The sequence below is a fragment of the Cottoperca gobio genome, chromosome 3, assembly GCF_900634415.1.
Source record: "Cottoperca gobio chromosome 3, fCotGob3.1, whole genome shotgun sequence".
Classification (NCBI taxonomy): domain Eukaryota; kingdom Metazoa; phylum Chordata; class Actinopteri; order Perciformes; family Bovichtidae; genus Cottoperca; species Cottoperca gobio.
In genome coordinates this window covers 1,674,253-1,692,758 of record NC_041357.1, presented here as the reverse complement: position 1 = coordinate 1,692,758, position 18,506 = coordinate 1,674,253, and the positions used below count along the sequence as shown (strand labels likewise).

Sequence of the window (18,506 nt, the reverse complement as noted above, 5' to 3'; positions counted from 1 at the left end):
CTTTAAGAAAGGAGTTTATTTGGACCGAGACTATTTTTTCTAGTATTTTGCTGATGAATGGAAGGTTAGATATTGTTTTGAAGGCGTCTGGGAAGATGCCCGTTAGAAGAGACATTATTTAGGACGTGACTTGAAATGCTGTCGAATATCCGCTTAAGTTTTAGTTATGGGGTCAACACAAGAGGTGGAGGAGTTATATTCCATCACAGTTTTATGAAGCTCAGTTAATGTGATGCAGGTGAATGTTCCCATGGTTACATCACAATGTGATGCTGGCTCTGATTGAAGTTATTTTATTATTGAGGAACAATGCGAGTTCTTCACACTTTGATGCAGAGGACTGTGGAGGGGTGGGGATAGTGTTCAGTAGTTGGTTAATAGTCGAGAATAGTATTCTAGAATTTCCAATGTTCTCTGTGATAATCTTAGAAAAGTCCTTTCTTGCCAGCTGCATTGCTTTACCATAGGCAGCCATGGATTATTTGTAGATATCATAGTTAACTGTGACCTTAGTTTTCCTCCACCTTCGTTCAGCTGCTCTACAATTCCTCTTAGTCTGAGTAACATTGCTGTTGTTTAACCATGGGGAGATTCTGTCAGTCGATTTATTTTTTACCTTTAATGGAGTAACAGTATCCAGGGTAGATGACAAGGTGTTGTTTAGATTTTCAACCATGAGATTTAAGGAGCAGTCTGAGCATGGCTCAAATGATCTCATAATGTTAGAGAATGTTTCCTCTGCTGTGTCATCTAGTATTCTTTAAGCCAACCAACTAGAGCATTGCGCTCCCAGACTGCAGGGTTACTTGTAGTTCCTAGAGTCTCTAAGAGTACAATGGGAGCCAGAGCCTTCAGCTATCAATCTCCTCTCCAGTGGAACCAGCTTCCAGTTTGTGTTCGGGAGGCAGACACCCTCTCCACATTTAAGAGAAGGCTAAAGACTTTCCTTTTTGATAAAACTTATAGTTAGGGCTGGCTCAGGTTTGCCTTGGATCAGCCCCTAGTTATGCTGCATTAGGCTTAGACTGCTTGGGGACACCTCCCTGCTCTCCTCCTTCTCTTCCTCTCTCCTCCCCTCCCTCTCTCATCTTCTCCCTCTCTATCTGTATGCATTTATGTAAATGTATGTTACTAACATAGCATCCGGGGCATCATCCCCAGAGTTTCTGTGTCTTTCATGTGGCAGGTTGCCACTGATAAAGTTTACATCTGGATCATGAATCGTGGCTGCGCCTACTGCCCTGGTAATGCTGGACACCGGGAAGCCTTTTTGACATTTTCCTGGATTCATCCATACTTTCTCTTTTTTCAACACAACATAATTTCTGTCAAATGTTGTATTTGTACTATGTTGTTTATCCTGTACACACAACATCTATTGCACGTCTGTCCGTCCTGGGAGAGGGATCCCTCCTTGGGTGCTCTCCCTGAGGTTTCTTCCATTTTTCCCCCTTTAATTATGGGGTTTCCTTCAGGAAGTTTTTCCTTGTGCGATGCAAGGGTCTAAGGACAGAGGGTGTCGTATCCTGTACAGTCTGTAAAGCACACTGAGACAAATGTATAATTTGTGATATTGGGCTATATACATAAATTTGATGAGATGTTTAACTTTTATTTGTATAGTGCTGTGTTCAACGGAGCAACTTGCAATCACTGCTGGTCCCTCTACTTCCATTACCTAGCCAAGATGTTGATCATTAAGGGGGAGAAGTGTCCATGTTTCCACACTCAACCTTTTGACCGTTAAGAGTGCAACATCTGGATACTCATAATGCATTGCATTTTCCCATACTTTTCAGTTTGAGCGCACTTATGCATTCATAACAGCAAATGTAAGTACAGAAGTGCACAAATTCAGAAATAGCATAGATCAAAAGTATGCCCTCTTGATGGAGTAGGTCCAGTCAGAACACATGATAGGTTAAAATAATCTAAAAGGTTCCAGGCCCAAGGAGTCGTCAGGTCAGCAGACATGGATATTGAAGTCTCCAAGGATAAGCAATTTATCAAATCTAGGCCGAATTAAGGACAGCTATTCAATAAATTCACTGATAAAACTGAAAAGTGTAAAAGGTGGTCTATATGGTCTATGACAGAACACTGATAAAGGATAAAGCCGGCTAAAACCTTCCCACCCTTTTCAGGGTTTGAATGGGCCCAGATATTACAGATTCTTTACCCGGATTTTCAACAGTTACGGCAATCAGTACCATGTCATGTTGTAGTTTGATTGATTGTTTATATCTGATACTTGCAGGGAGGTATTGGGCTATATCTCATATCCTATCAAGTGACTCTGGACCCAGTCATGATGACATCCTCGGACGTTTGGTCTGGGAAGAATAGGATGTTGCGCCACTCATGGAGCTAGCCAGGCACTTCCTTAACCTCTTAAGGGGTGGGGGAATTTACCCGAAAATACCTACAAATGACATATCAAAGTAAATTGAAAGCTGCTCTTCAACCATTTAAACCAGCTGCATGATTTTGGTCTCATTCAAAAGATAACTTGTTCTTGCAAAACGTTGAAGAATCACTCCAAGTGCTTCTGGCACTGAGTAATAGTGGTCTGAATATACTAAATGTGAAGAACACTGAAAATGGGTATAGTTGGTAGTCCCAAGCTGAAAAACACAATAGAAACATAGCATCAAGTATCACCAAGTTCAGGTTCAAATTTCAGATAAAAGGGACAAAAACATAACTTATTAGACTTCTAAGAGTAACACCAGGCGTTCACAAGCTGTGCATTTGGAGATATTATAATATTTATTGATAAAAAGACCATAAATAACTATTGGCCTTTACTATAAATAACTATTATATACCCAATATACCCTGTCAGTAGTAATGGCGCAAAGTAAGTGAAGTATAAACAATTTCTTTAAAAATATTTTTGTGTTTATTTTGTATTTTGTAATTAATAAAAACAGTTAAGAAAATAAAATAACATTTGTAAAAATAAAACCATGGTTGTCACATGACTAAAGCTTCAGCGGTTCATTGGTTACATAATACGCAATTCAACTGGAGACTGGGCTGTTGCTGGCTCCGTCTGTAAACAAAAGAAGAGGGCTGATTTCAAAGATTGCAACAGCTGTTCATGGGCTTTTATCAATGTGACGATATTCATGATGGATATATGTTTTACTGGAAACGATCTATTGGACCTCTGCAATGACACAGGAACTGTTTTTTTCTGATTATTACTGATTACAGATTATGACGAGAATTCATAGGTGTGTTGGCTCAAAGTTATGGGTTTGATTGTGAGTTTGCTTGCTTGTGTGAGATGCCTACTGTACTTGCTGTTGTGATTTTGATCTCAAAACCGTTTCGCTCACTAAATAGACACGACTCTAAGCTTTCGAACGACATGTGGTGTTGCATAACAACTCCATCATGGCGGACTGTATGGAACACAGGGCAAGATACAGCCTCTCTGAAAATGGATGAAAACGGGTGGACGGCCGCCGACTGTTAAGTGGTTAACAGTCTGTAAAAGAATAGCTCTGAATGCTTGTTCTATTCTATAATCTATTTCTACCATACCTGTCAACCCTCCCGTATTTTTACTTCTATCCCGTTTTGCTCCCGTTTAAATATTTTCCCGTAATTATCCCGTATTTTTAACATTGCAAAAATAAGACGCATCCTGTCTCAAAATGATGCAGAAAAACTAGTCTATGCATTTGTTACTTCAAGGCTGGATTACTGCAACTCATTGTTATCAGGTTGTCCCAAAAAGTCGCTTAAGACTCTTCAGTTGATCCAAAATGCAGCGGCACGTGTATTGACTAGAACAAGGAAACGGGATCATATTACTCCTGTATTAGCTGCTCTGCACTGGCTCCCGGTAAAATACAGAATAGAATTCAAAATCCTTCTCCTGACTTACAAATCAATTAAAGGTCAGGCTCCAGCATATCTTAAAGATCTCATAGTACCTTATAAACCAACTAGAGCATTACGCTCCCAGACTGCAGGGTTACTTGTGGTTCCTAGAGTCTCTAAGAGTACAATGGGAGCCAGAGCCTTCAGCTATCAAGCTCCTCTCCAGTGGAACCAGCTTCCAGTTTGTGTTCGGGAGGCAGACACACTCTCCACATTTAAGAGTAGGCTAAAGACTTTCCTTTTTGATAAAGCTTATAGTTAGGGCTGGCTCAGGTTTGCCCTGAATCAGCCCCTAGTTATGCTGCTATAGGCTTAGACTGCCGGGGGACACCTCCCTGCTCTCTTCCTTCTCTCCTTCTCTCTTCTTCTCCCTCTCTATCTGTATGCATTTATGTAAATGTATGTTACTAACTCACCATCCGGGGTATCATCCCCGGAGTGTCTGTCTCTCATGTGGCAGGTTGCCACTGATAAAGTTTACGTCAGGATCAGGAATCGTGACAGCGCCTGCTGACCTGGTCCTGCTGGACACCGGGAAGCCTTATTGACATTTTCCTGGATTCATCCAAACTTTCTATTTCTTTTTTTTTCCAACACAACATAATTTCTGTCAAATGTTGTATTTGTACTATGTTGTTTATCCTGTACACACGACATCTATTGCACGTCTGTCCGTCCTGGGAGAGGGATCCCTCCTCAGTTGCTCTCCCTGAGGTTTCTTCCATTTTTTCCCCTTTAATTTTGGGGTTTCTTTTAGGAAGTTTTTCCTTGTGCGATGTGAGGGTCTAAGGACAGAGGATGTCGTAACCTGTACAGTCTGTAAAGCACACTGAGACAAATGTATAATTTGTGATATTGGGCTATACAAATAAATTTGATTTGATTTGATTTGATATTTTTAACCTTTCAAAAAAAAGAAGACCTAATTTTAAAAAGTGTACAGTCGTAAAGTGGCCTCCGGTAGAGCAGGTGGCAGTATTATGTTTAACATGAGCTGAAAAACGTTATCCGCTAGTAAACACACAGAAGAAGAAAACAGGAACAATAACACAGAAGGAGACGAAAACATATGGATGAGAGTCCGAGTGAACGGGAGATAGATGGAGATGCAGTTGTACCTGCCTCAAAAGTTAAAACTTTATGCAAGTACCTGCCAAATGGAAGGAGATCTTCTGTTATTTAATAAAAAGCAGAGTCGGGCAAACTCATGCTTTTTGTAAAGTGTGCCATTCAGATTTTAGCTTTGCACACGGAGGAATAAGCGATTTTCGCCAGCATGAAAAATCATCCAAGCACAAGCACGCCCAAGAGGCACAAACACATACACTGTCAATGACTTAATTTGTGACAAGAACTGTTTCAGAGGCAGACCAAGTGACCAAAGCTGAGGGAAAGATGCTAATGCTTTGCGTCAAAAATAATGTAGCCTTCAGCTTCTGCGATGATTTCAGTCGCAGTGTAGCAGACATGTTTCCTGACTCTGCCATCGCAAGGAAGTCCTCGTCGGGGAAAACAAAAGCCACACAACTCATCAATCATTAAATAAATTGATGATAACAACTAATAAATCAAATACATACATTTTATAAACATGTCTGTACAAGTAATACATACTTTAAATAAACATGTATTTCCTGAATGTATATACCCGTCCCTTATGTGTTTACATTTACATTAAATGAGTAGGGGCTGGGTGGCTCAGAGCTGTTAAAATATGTTTGCATTTTTTTCCCTTATTTTGAAATTCCAATGTTGACAGGTATAATTTCTACAGTCATTCTCACAACAGCTCTTTTCCATTGTAGATGTGTTTTTGCAACATTCAAGCTGAACGCTAAGGCTGCCACTCAATCGACCTAACCGCAGTGACTTCTGCCTACGGTGACATCACTTGCATATCCTCTATTTGTAACATGTTTCTGTATTTGGTTGTTGATTGGAAAATACAGATACTGAGTGCTTAGCACAGCAGGATACAGGAGTGTGAACAGCTGATGAACTATAGATCAATCAAAGAACAGTCCTCAGTTGATTGATCAGCACATCTGTTACTTACTGTAAACAAGCAATAAACCAAGGATGAACTGATCTGAATCAGTTTGTTCCTTTGATCTCTGTATATATATATTTATAAAACGGACATGTCAAATCAAGCAATCTGATTGGTTCTTAGCCGTGATATAATGAGCGTATATCACGGGTAGAATTGTAATTACTTTTCACAACAGGTCAGTATCCCTCCGCGTCTGAGAAAAAGCTACAACCGTTACAGCTGTTAAATTACGTCCTTTAAGAAACAAACTTACAAAGCTTTACTATGTAAATAAGAACAGAGTTCCATTCGTTCGGTTGCTTTTATTATAAATAATATCAGCGTGAAATGACAATAATCAAACACGTACTATACAGGCTGAAACACAGACGTGTTTACAGTTCAATCTGGTCCCGGGTTCCGGTCGCGCATGCGCCAATACAAGGGACCGTCCATTTATGCAATCCGTATAGTACAATGTTCTCTACTCTGGAGGAATGGATTGATCAGTGCCTATCTCCAGAGAAAAAAGCCCCTAAAAGACGACATGCAGAGCTACGTGCAGAAGGCAACGGAGGGACTATTTTATTTTGAACATCATTATTTAATAATAAAACTATTTAAATTGGAGTGTGTATTTTTCTTTCATATTGCCCCACTTGGTAACCGTTTTATAAAAGCAATAGCTCACTTCAGACCGTGATATGTGCTCATTATATCACAGTTAAGGGGGTTGTACCACGCCCCTTAACTGTGATATAATGAGCATATACCATGGCCTGTCGTGAGCTATTGCTTAAATATATACTGAAGCAGAGACAGTTGCTTCTCTGAGCAACACGACAGCATTACAATCTGTGTGTATGAGTTTGATCATCCTTTGTATGTATAAACTCAGCTCCTTCTTGCAAGAATATAGATTAAAACTCTTATTTGATTTTAATCCTGACTTCGTGGTGTTATTAAGAATATTTTTCCAACAGTTGTGTTTTCTCTACTTGCAGCATGTTTCTGTATTTGGTTGTGTTTTCTCTACTTGCAGCATGATTCTGTATTTGGTTGTGTTTTCTCTACTCGCACCATGGTTCTGTATTTGGTTGGGTTTTCTGTACTCACGGCAAGGTTCTGTATTTGGTTGGGTTTTCTCTACTTGCAGTCCTGCCTGTTTTACGGAAACAGCAGAGTTCTCACACTATATGTCACACTGTAATACAATCTAAAATCTCCTGCCTGTGCCCTTCCAGCAGCCTGGTGGGTGCAGTGCGACCTCTCAAAGGTCAGTGATTTAAAACCAAGTTAGTCCGAGCTCAATTTATTATGCATAAGCAAAATGTATTCAGTTTGTTCACCACTTACCTGTTTGGAATTAAATACGCTGCCAGGGGAAATTCTCTTCAATCTGTATTTAGAGAGGATGCTATTAGAATTTGGCTGTTTGATACTTAATGATGTTAAATTCATCTCTCTGAACAAAATTATAATTGTGTCAACTTTAATCTTCCACTTCTGTTCCTTCTCCTTCTCTTGAAACCCTGCACTCATGGCTAATGGCTATTTTATCGATTTGAATGTGCTAAGGTCATTTGTCAAGTTAATTGACAATCTCGCCAGCCTTGTATTGTGACTCATACATGAGATTGACTTGCTCCTTGAATTCAAGTATATTTGGTGAATTTTCTGCTTACAGTTGACCTCTTCACATCTACTGCTATGTTATAAATGAAGCTGACAGAAAACCAAATACAAGGAGTAGCCTTTGGCATTGTGCCCCTACTGAAATTTCTCTAAGTGGTATTTTGTGTTGAATACAGTACAGTGGTACATACTGCAGAGAGGCAAGGATAGGCTGCTCTGACGAAATTAGAAACACAAAATAATTAGACTACTCTCATTCAACCAACATGTCTGTGCTTCTCCACAGTGTGCATGCCCTCGTCTGTTCTCGTTTGAGTTTTAAAAGCAAAGCGAGTCAAGTTTTCAGCTGAGGGTATTTTTCTCCAGTGGTGGAATTTGTCTAAAGATGGAGATATCATTAAACTCAGAAAAGATTAAATGAAGCAGATGATGCTGACATGCTGACATGCTAAATAATCTGTTTACAATATACGGAATCAGTCTACAACAACATAACTCTTTATTTATTTCAAATTACATCCATGCAGGAAGATTAACTATACAAACATATGACAAATAAATAAATAAAGGACAAGACAAGGTCAATCAAATTGCGTCTTTTCAATAAAGTATTGTAATAAGGAAATCCGTTCAAACGGACAGTGTAGAGCATATTTTGGCTCACAAAGTAAACTCTTTAAATAACTGTCTTGCCGTGGGGGTGTTTAAAGCACTGCGTGCAAACAGATAAGAACAGATAGTCAGTGGTGGTGGAAGAAGTACTCACATCTTTTACTTGAGTGAAAGTAGCAAACTACAGTATAACAAAGTTTAAATAAATCCTGCATTTAAAATCTTACCTAAATAAAAGTACAAAAGTATAAGCATCAAAACATTAATACCAAAATTAAACGTTTTTATTATGGTGAATGACCCATTTCATTATTGTATATATATTATTGAATTATAATTATGATATAATTAATTCAAGTGTTCATCACTTTAATGTTACAGCTTTATATACTGCTGGGTGGCTTAATCTATAATAATATATTAGGTCTATATATTAATACAAAATATAAATAAATGAAGTATCCATAGTATCTGTGTTTCTCAAAGTAGCTTCCGGGGACCATGGGTCCATGTCACTGTGTCAGGGGGTCCACAAAATAATTTGCTATTAAGTTGTTCTGTATCATTATAAAGTGCATATCTACGGATAGGGACCATTTGCACCAATAAAAGAAGAATACTGTGTGCATTACTCACACCCGTGTTAGCTTTGGGCCAATAGAAACTCTGATATGATTGTGATACCCAGCAATAATTTTACGGCTGTGTCTCAATTCAGGGGCTGCAGCCTTAGGAGGCTGCATTTGTAGACCGATTACGTCACAGCGGCCGCGACAGGAGTGTCCCATTCCGGCAACTCCTTCAAATGCAGTTGACAAATGCGGCCTTCTTTTGTCGGATTTGGATGATACATTTGATGTATCCTTCACGGCCTCAGGTATCCCATGATTCATTGTGCACCCAGAGTAGTTTATTTCTGATGAAAAATGGCGCCCCTCGACCCAGCAGTAATGGCAAATGGATATACTTTTAAATGTAAGTATTGATGTTATGATATGATAGTGATACAAATGTTATAAAATCAAAGGACCTTACCTCTTATCGATGCCACATGTTTTTAGAAAGCTTAGAATCTCATCTATTTAGATTTTGAGATCACAATCACAACAGCAGGTACAATCAGCTCCTCAAAATAGCAATTAAACTCAAAAATCAAAATCATAACTTTGTGCCAATTTTATTACGAAGCCTCATAATAATCCTGTAATCAGTAATAATCCAAAACAAACACTCCTGTGTCATTGCCAAAGGTCCAAACGATCATTTCCGGTAAAAAGATATTGATCACCAACATCGTCACGTCCATAAAAGCCCATGAACAGCTGTTGCAATCTTTGAAATCAGCTGATAGATGTGTGAGATATTTTGTTCATACACGATAAAAACTTTACTCCCGCTGGCTGCACCGCCGAACGCCGGCTTCCCACGTGTAAGGCGAACACTGAGCGTTCGATTGACACTTCATTTGAGCCAATCGGAGCTTCCATGCATTATCTACAGCCATCAAGAGCCAATCAGTGTCAACTTGATAAGGAAGTGCCAGCTCTCTTCTTTTGTTTACAGACTAAGCCAATAGCTACCGATTCCCCCTATGACTGGCGTATCGTATAGCCAATGAATGGCTGAACAGTTTGATACGTCATTTCATATGTTTCCTTTTTTACAAGTGTTTTTTTTTTCTCAAAATTATATTTATTATATTCAAGTTCAGAAGAAAATACAAATAAGACACAAAGATATTGTAAGAAAATGTGTTTATACTTCACTTACTCTGTGTCATTACTACTAACAGGGAATATGGGTATATAATGGTTATTTATGAGCAATACAAATACTATTTTATTAATAAATATTATAATATCTCCAAATTGCACAGCTTGTGAACGTCTGGTGTTACTCTTAGAAAAACCTGTCTAATATGTTAAGTTTTTGTGCCTTTGTTCTCAAATTTTTACCTGAACTTGGTAACACTTGGTGCTATGTTTCTATTGTTTCTATTGCCAGCTCACCACTACCAGATATACCCTATATCTTCAGGCATCTTTTTCAACAAAACGAATTCAGGCAAAGTGTATTTTCTTATAAATTCAGTATATACAGACCACTATTACTCAGTGCCAGAAGCACTTGGGGGGATTTTTCACTGTTTTGTAAGAATAAGAGAGTTAGGAGCTGCTGTACGATGCAGTTTGGCTACCAGCATCCAACCTAAGTTAGCCTTTGAAAGTAAAACTTTTAAGAACTTAACTTTCAAACCCAAGAGTTTTAAATGTTGATTTATATTTTACATAGATTGTGGCGATTGTATAGATAATTTATACTTCATATTACCCGCTTGTTTTTCTGACAGTTGAATATCACTTAACAATGATGCATAGTGCAACAGAACCACCAAGTCCAATTTGAAAAAATCTCCATAAGAGATATTCAACTCACAGAACCAATAGCACAAGACAGAAATATGTGCATTGGTGACACTGGTCGAACCTTTCTATGCTCTGCCTATAACAGCTACAACTCTTGCAAGCTTGAACTCGGTTGGAGCATTGTTTGGAAGACATAAGAGAAGCACAGCACCTGGGGGGAGTTTCAGCTCCACAGCATACATAGATGCAATAGGAGTGTCCATTGGTGTGCCAGATGAGTTCAAGGCAATAGATCAAATTGGAGCAGTTTTCGTATCATTGTTGTTATGTTGGCAACTACCAATAAGAATGTGGATTGGATTAAATACATTTATTACAATCAACAGAGGTTTATTAATTATACAAGGGATGCAGCTGAATGCAAGGGTCTAGCTGAACAACAAGCAGCATCCAGCTTAATGACATGGCAGAATATAATTGTCACGGTGTGGTACAGAAGAGGACCCAAATGCAGAAGATTCACAACAAAAAGTGAGATTTAATAAAACAAAGCTGAAACACTTATACAAAGTAACAAAATAATAGTGAACAGACAAACCAGGTAGACACAGTGTAGACACGGTGTAGACACGGTGTAGGCACGGTGTAGGAACGGGGTAGTCACGTGGTAGGCACGGGGTAAGCACGGGGTAGGCACGGGGTAGGCACGAACAGGCTGAGCAACGATCCCACAAAGAACACTGAGACATACAGGGATATATACACAGAAACTAATGAGGGGAACAAGACACAGATGGGGAGACAGACACAAGGACAGGAAGTAAAACAAGACGTGACACAAGGGGGAGTGAAACTTCTAAATAAAACAGGAAACCAAAGACTGTGACAGAACCCCCTTCTCAAGGGACCGATCCCAGACGTCCCAATTTTTTTTTTAAACTAGCAGGGTGGGAGGAGGGGGTCCAGAGGAAGGATTTACGGGGCAAAGGAGGCCAGAGAACAAGACTGGAAGGGGAAGTCCGGGCAGGAAGTCGGGGGAGGCCAGCAAGACGGGGCCAGCGAAGCGGGTAGGACTGCCCTGGAGGCGGACAGGGCGGCCGGAGTCGCTCTGGAGGCCAGGCGAAGTCGCTCTGGAGGCCAGGCGAAGTCGCTCTGGAGGCCGGCTGGAGGCCGGCGGAGGTGCTCTGGAGGCCGGCTGGGGAACATTTCTTTCCCACTTTGATGCTGCAGTTTTCTCTCTGAAAACACAAACAAGAATGCAGCCAAAAACCTGAAATAACTCCAGAAGAAATGTTCATAGGCATGTTCCTGTACATGTTAATTTTGGACCTGCCAACCATTTACCATGTGTCATTACCTGCCACCGTCATGTCCCGAGACTGGTTCATTGCCATTTTATCTAATCTTCATATGAGTGACCCAGAGAAAAATGAGGAAAATTATCAGAAAAAGGGCACCGAGGATTATGACCACCTCCACCGGGTCAGATCTCTCATGGAAATGATGTGCATGAACTGCAAGGCCATCTACCACCCAAGACTGCACCTTGCATTCGACAAGAGGATGGTTGTTACCAAGGCAAGACTCAGCATCAAGCAGTACATGAAGGCCAAATTTGTTGTGCTTGCTGACATGAACGGCTACACCATCAACTTCAAGCTCTAAACTCTGCAAGAGGAGCACTGCATGGAAGTGTGAGGACTGTGTTACGGCCACGGTCTTGTTTATCTGCGGGGGATTACTTTGTGGATGCATGCACCTTGTGTCCCTATTTAGGTATGCAGGTTTGGATGTGTGACCGCCGCCCGCTTGATTGGCTGCGACACTTCCTCCTCCCACTTTGATGAAGACCGGCTGTGATTGGTGTGCACCTGTTCTGGCTCTCCAATCCGAGGCGCACTGGAGAGACCGGTGGATACAAATGCCAGGCCAGCTCGACAGTTGGGGCTGCTGGTGTTGTCAGCCGCATGCCTCGTACTTGTGTGTGTGTGGATACCAGAGTATCATATCTTGTGGGTTGAAATTATGTGTACTGTATCCTAGGTGTGGGAACTAGATTTACCTTTTGCATCAATTGATTAGAAGTTTGCAGCGTTTTCTGTTAGGCACGTTAGGGTGCCCCGGCGCTGTTTTATGTGTTCTTTTGTTGTCAAGTTTTCACCGAGTTTGTTTTGTTAGTTTGGCTTTTATGCCTTATTTGCTCTTATGTTAAGAGCCCTCCTTTTGTTCTTTGTGGTGTCGTTAAAAGCAATTGTCTGTCAAATTGTCCACCATATTTAATAAATATCTTATTTTGCCATCAACATCTGGTGTATGTTACTCCCTTTTCCCTCGCCGAGACGGGGTTGTAACAACTGTGATGTGGGCCTGTGTGTGCAACCAGACAGGAACTGTCACAGGAAGTACCACCAAGGCCTTTGCATGTGAAGGGACTGTCAGAGAAGTGAGAATTATCCTGTGTGGAAAAAAACGCCTGTACATAGTTTCCATTTTATTGCCTATTTTTGTGTGGCAAAGACTCAAAAATGTTAATGTAAATGTCACGGTGGGGAAAAGTTGAGGACCCAAATGAAGTACACTGGACAAGGTTCTAACAAAAAGAGATCTTTATTTTATAAAAAGTAAAAATACAAAGTAACAAATAAAACTGAAAACAAACCAGGGATCTGGGAACGGAGGGAGCACAGGGGCCTCGAGGAATGGAAGGAGCACAGGGGCCTCGAGGAACGGAGGGAGCACAAGGGCTAGGATCTCGAGGAACGGAGAGAGCACAGGGGCTGGGGTCTCGAGGAACGGAGGGAGCACAGGGGCTGGGGTCTCGAGGAACGGAGGGAGCACATGGGCCTCGAGGAGCGGAGGGAGCACAGGGGCCTCGAGGAACGGAGGGAGCACAAGGGCTGGGGTCTCGAGGAACGGAGGGAGGACAGGGGCTGGGGTCCCGAGGGGCCAGGAGAACGCAGGGACTGGGGTCTCGATGGGCCAGGAGAACGCAGGGACTGGGGTCTCGAGGGGTCAGGAGAACGCAGGGACTGGGGTCTCGAGGGGCCGCAGGGGGAGAGTTGTGGTCTCAAGAGGTGGCTGGGGAACAGTTGGAGTCTCGAGAGGCGGCTGGGGAACAGCTGGAGTCTCGAGAGACTGGGCAGCAGGAACGGAGGTCTGCGGAGGTGCGGCAGCTGGAACGGAGGTCTGTGGAGGTCCGGCAGCGGAAACAGGGGACTGTCCCGGCTCGGCAGCGGAAACAGGGGGCTGTCGCGGCCCGGCAGTGGAAACAGCGGTCTGTCGCGGCCCAGCTGCAGGAACGGTGAACTGGGAGCCGGAATGACGGTGGCTAGCACGGCCAAATCTCCTCCTCAGAGACCTAGAAGCCTTTTGCGCACACAGAGGTTCTTCCCGGGCTAGGAAGGTACCCAGAAATGGGTCTGGTGCTGGAGCAGCATATTAATGCGACATACAGACAAAAATAATCCTCGTCATCAAGCACTGCTGGGTCCATTCTTGATGAGTTCGTACTGTCACGTGGGGAAAAGGTGAGGACCCAAATGCAGTACACTGGACAAGGTTCTAACAAAAAGAGAGCTTTATTTTATAAAAAGCTAGTAAAAATACAAAGTAACAAATAAAACTGAAAACACAAACCAGGAAGCTACGAGGAGCACGAGGGGGAGAAAGGCAGAAAACAAAAGGGCAGGAAGTAATACCAGACATGACACAAGGGGAAGGGAACATTTCAAAATAAAACAGGAAACAGAAACCAAGATCATAACAGTAAATAGTTTTATACATTTCAAATTTCAAATCTAACATGCCAAATCTGTTATTCATGTATTCATGCAGTGTTTTTTGTTCACTAAACCTCTAAAATCAAATTCTGTTTTTCTTCATTTTATACTGTTACTATACTCTTATAACATGCAATAAATTGTAAATAACTGCCAGACTTCCGTCAAGCTTTTGTACAACTTTACAGATTTCTAACTTACTTTCTTAGACTTATTAACTGTATCACATTCCCTACTAGCATTGTGTTTAAATCCCAAATAGATTGACACCAAATCCCCCGCAATCTTCTTGTCGGTTAACACTCCAGTCGTCCCACGATGAGAGAAACTGACTTCTGCTCCTCTGTGCTGCTACTGTATGGAGCAGACACGTTGTACGTTGATTAGTAATGATAACACGCATAACAAATTCATTTTTTTCATTTGATGAATGTGGGGCGCTGATAGCCTACGTGAAAACATGTTTTTTATATATATTTTTTGTATTAAAAAAAGCTAAACTACAGCGGTGGGCAAATAATGTGATTTATATTATACTATGACATATTATTAACTTTTTTACATTTTCATTTTGATTGAACACTGTCACATATTGCTTAAGGTTACTTAACTTTAAGCCCATATGTTACAAGGCTGACACCTAACACTCCCTACACCAGTCCGTTTGCGCGCTCTTGTGGAGGGTCCGTCAGATTAAGTTCCGTCCCAAACCAATTAGCGGGGAGTGGAAGTGGGTTATAAAGCCCTCCAACAGCGAATGTGCATTGACCCTGATTAAACTATTTTCGATTACTGACCATGTGAAACGATATTTGTCAGTCATGGAACACGCTGTGAAAAATAGATACATAGATACAATAGACACATTTAATAATGTCATACAGATGTTAACAGCATAAAGGTAACATTGTTTTTATTTTTTACTTGGGTTCAAATATACCTGTGCCTAGTCTAGAAAACGGTAGACGTGTTCATTTGATTGTCCTGTCATGTGTGTTAATGTATTTATGTTATGTTTCATGTTTAGTTTACAGTCTATGTTTAGTCTTGTCTCATTGTTCACTTCACTCATGTCTCGTCTCGTCATGCACTTCCTGTTTTATTTTGTAATTACCTTTCCCTCTCATTTCAGAGCACTTCCAGTCTGTATATATAGTCCTTGTCTCCCTTTGTCCTGTGCCAGTTCGTCTTGCCACCAAGAGAGCCAGCGTTTTTGAATCAAGAATCATTGTAGAAGTTTAGTTTGTTCATGCTTTTTGCTATTCCTTTTTTCTACGTTTTTTCCTCAGTGAGTGATTTTTTGTTGTACTTTAAACCATCTTCAGTAAAGACCTTTTTACTTTTGAAACCTTGTCTTAAGTCGTTGCTTTTGAGTTCAACCTTTTGTGTCACGTTCATAACAGAACAAACTGGCCACAAAATGGACTCAGCCGACTCAAGAATGCTCAAGACCGATGTGTTAGCGGAGAAAGCTAGGCTAACACACCAAGCCGAACAGCTGTCCTCCATCGACCAAGGGATGATCGACCTCGCTGACCGCCAGGGAGAATTCCAGTCAGCTGTCACAAATCAAGTGAATCTCCTGGCAGTCCAGATGCAGCAAGTTCTTACACACCTTGAAGCTGGTTCTTCTGCAACTACTGCTGCAACGGCAAGCACGTCACCTGCTGTTGCTGCGGCGGATCAAGTCACCTTCCCAGGAACAACGCTTCGTTTGACACCTCCAGAACCATTTTCCGGGGTTTCCGGAGATGGTCGACCCTTTCTGGTACAGTGTGAACTGCATTATCCACATAATCCTGCTGCTTTTGTTTCGGACCCAGCTAAAGTAGCATTCATGGTGTCTCACATGTCGAGTAGAGCTGCTGCTTGGGCTACTGCAGAGTGGTCAAGAAGCTCCAGTTTGTCAGTCATTGAACATGTTTACTCAGACTCTTAGCTGTGTGTTTGATCACTCATCACCTGCCAGAGAAGCCTCACGAGTGCTCATGCAGCTCAAACAGGGACACCAACGAGTAACAGACTATGCAATAGAGTTTTGCACATTAGCAGCGGACATCGGTTGGAACACCACAGCTTTGGTAGACGCTTTTATGAATGGTCTAAAACACGCTATTAAAGATCATTTGGCTCCCCATGAGTTACCCCCAGATCTGGACTCCATCATTGCCATGTCTTTCAAATTGATAATAGACTTCATGAAAGAAGCAAAGAGCAATTTAAGACCAGTGCACGTTCCCCAAATCCCATGGAGTGCTTTCCTACTCCATCTTGCTGGAAAGGACTACCGTTGCTAATTATCATTAAACAGAAAATACAGACTGTGAGGCTGATGGAATGTCATCCGTCATAATGTTACATCATAACGTCACTGTTGCTGGCCATTCAAACATCCATAACATATATGGTGAACAGAGCCAAAGGTATGGCTCCGGTCACCACTGCAACAGACAATTTAGCTAGACAAATAGGTTACAACTCAATGCCTTGCTGTCGAGTGTCGAAAAATGCATAATTTTAAGGAGACGGCAGATTTATGGTCAAGCTTGAGCTTGAGTCTGACAGCCAGTTTTATAGATTTTATAGAGTTTATAGATAATGACTTCATCATCTAGTCTAATCTTCAGTCTGAATCTAAAGATCACATAGGCCTGTCTTTGCTGGAGTTGAAAACAATGTATTGCTAACAATGTATTTATATTGTGAAAACAGTGTCCCCTCATAAATTGACCAAGCTGTAGTGTTTTGAGGCACACGATACATTTGGCTATAGATGCAAGTTGTGTGTTACTGTTGGAAAAATATTCCTAATAACACCACAAAGTCAGGATCCAAGTCAAATAAAAGAGTTTAATCAATATTCTTGCAAGAAGGAGCCGAGTTTTATTCATACAAAGGATGATCAAACTCACGTACATACAGGTTGTAAATTCTGCTGTGTTGCTCAACGAGGCAACTGTCTCTGCTTCTACATATATACCCAAACATCAAAGGACAAATGTATTCAGATCGGAGGGGTCAAAAGGTATGAACTTACAGAGAACAAAAGGAACACATCTATTCAGAGATGGGTCTTTGATGTTTATTACTTGTCTACAGTAAATGACAGATGTGCTGATCCATCACCTGATGACTGTTCTTTTATTGCTCTACAGTTCCTCAGCAGTTTGTCTCCTGTCCCCTGCTGTGTTTAGCCCCCAGTTTAACCTCTTGCTTTTTGCTGTGTTAATTACTTGGTTGCTTGATTTTTCCCATTAGTTACCTACAGTTTAGATCGTTTTTTAATTAGCGACACACATTTTAAGTTTTTCCTACAACATTATAATCTCAATCCTGTGTGAAAAAATCATGCCGCTCTAATACGATGACAAGCCATCTGCAGTCTCTATTTAATGTGTAGGATAAAATGATGAGACTTTGATCATACAGGGAAAAAACTGTTTTAGACTGTAAACTGCCTCGATACGATCTACAGTGTGAAGACTGACACCAGAGCATAATCTCCCCAATGACTTTGATTCACTTTCCTGAAACGGACCATGCAAATGACTGGATGTGTTTTCCCTCCGCTCAACTTTCCTCTAGCTGAGCCTGCTCAGCGAGTACCACCCTATCTTCAAATCACATCCAATGGGATTCTAAAAATAGTGTTTCCTCAGAGGCTCTGTCTCATTAAACCTGATCTTATAGCTTTACATGCTCTTACCTTTTTCACGCCCCTTACTGACTGAATGATTGCACATTGCAGTAATGAGGCAGATCTACAGCCTATAAACATGACAATGAAACTAACACTACCTTTTGATTTAAATCTTGTAAAACTTGTAACTCAAAATATGATTACTATTTACCTGGTGTTTTGTTGAGAAGAGTGAGAATATGAGTCATTCCAGATCAGACTCTTTTTTCAAATGTCCACAACAGAGCTGATCATTCTCATCATCTAAGAGTAACAACACCGTAAACACGCAGCATAAATCATTCAATTCCTTCAGTCACATCATGACAAAGTCCCTCAGCTGCTTGAGCTCCTCAGAGACAGGCAGTTGACAAATCAATAGTTTCACAGTTCTTTAGCTCTTAGTAAAAAGGCTTCAGCTTATCAGGCCAAACTTCTCATTAAATGTATGAGTGCAGTGTAAGTTTGGGATGTGCTCGTGGTGCTTTTTCTTAGGTTTCGAAGTGAGT

The 18,506-nt window shown here is 41.1% G+C and overlaps 1 long non-coding RNA gene across 1 annotated transcript in view; it reads right to left on the bottom strand.

Moving 5' to 3' along the window:
• Window positions 1–10,951: 10,951 nt before the first annotated feature.
• The window catches only part of LOC115028187 (uncharacterized), a 62,295-nt gene continuing 54,740 nt past the window's right edge, over window positions 10,952–18,506 (bottom strand). The window contains exon 4 of the long non-coding RNA XR_003834534.1: window positions 10,952–11,777. This is a non-coding gene — a long non-coding RNA (uncharacterized LOC115028187). The remainder of the gene's footprint in view (window positions 11,778–18,506) is intronic.